Raw genomic sequence first — 1,140 nt, 5'->3', positions numbered from 1 at the left:
GGGCGGTGGCGCTCCAGGCGCTCCGGAGCGCCGGCGGTGTGGGCCAGCCCGCACGGCACCTCTGCTCGACGGGGCGGTGGCGCTCCAGGCGCCCCCTGCACCCTGCACGCCTACGCTAAGGCACCGGGGAGATGCATACTCACGTTGAAGATGTTATCGAAGAAGTTGTTGGAGTTGATGTGCACCGTGCCGTACGCGACTCCCTGGCCGCCACCACTGACGGGTTTGTCGACATAGACGGGCTTCTCGACGTAGACGGGCTTCTCGACGTAGACGGGCTTCTCCACTGGCTTCTCGACGTAGACGGGCTTCTCCACCGGCTTCTCGACGTAGACGGGCACCTCGATGGGCACCGGCACGGGCTTGTACACGGGCTTGACGAGGACGGCCGTCTGCTGCTGCTCGCCGCCACCGTCCACCGCCCCCGCACCTCCGACGTTCACCCACACGGCCTTCCGGAAATGGCCGGGAGCCTGGCGGAGGCAGGCAGAAAAGTCAGCACGTCGCGACGCGCACGAGTCGTGGTTCCGATACTTGATTCGAAGAACGGGGCGCAAAGTGCCGCGATGCAAATGGACCGATAGTAGCACTCACCGCAGAGACGCCCGCCGCCAGCGCCGCCACAAGCAGGAGCACCTGGAGGCGACCCATCGTCTGCTATGGATTTGTTTGGTGGTCGATCTGGAGTTGAAATAAAAGTAGTATTGTGAAGGACGGACAGCTGAGGTAAGGCGATACTGGATAGATGCGTTTGCAGGTACAGAGTATAGCCGGTGGAGGAGGGGGGGGGGGACTAGGGGTAGGATCTGGAGAGGTCATTCACATCGGTAAAACCATGACCATGGATGGCTTGGTGGACGAGGGCCGACATGACGTCAGCTGCAGCGGGGCGGGGGGCCGGGGCACTGGGATGGTTCAGGAAGCGGCCCTACCCGCAATAAATAAAGGCGCCCGGCCCGGCACCGCCCTCCCTGCCGACGTACGCACGCTCCCGGGGAGTTTAAACGAGCGGCGCGCCGACGGAGAGGAAACCGCCGCAAAATAAAATACAACGCGGCAGAGCTCTCTGGAAACCCCCACGAGCAAGTGCCGTGCCAACGGAAGAAACGGGCGGGCACAAAGAGGGGCAGAAACGGGGGG

At 63.4% G+C, this 1,140-nt stretch overlaps 1 protein-coding gene across 5 annotated transcripts in view; it reads right to left on the bottom strand.

Moving 5' to 3' along the window:
* The window catches only part of LOC113210912 (F-box/LRR-repeat protein fbxl-1), a 31,229-nt gene that overhangs the window by 6,721 nt on the left and 23,368 nt on the right, over positions 1 to 1,140 (bottom strand). The window lies entirely within an intron of this gene.

Source organism: Frankliniella occidentalis, unplaced genomic scaffold, assembly GCF_000697945.3.
Source record: "Frankliniella occidentalis isolate FOCC.00 unplaced genomic scaffold, Focc_3.1 Scaffold53, whole genome shotgun sequence".
NCBI classification, from domain to species: Eukaryota; Metazoa; Arthropoda; class Insecta; order Thysanoptera; family Thripidae; genus Frankliniella; species Frankliniella occidentalis.
The sequence above is the reverse complement of the archived record's forward strand: the minus strand, read 5'-3'. Positions and strand labels throughout refer to the sequence as shown.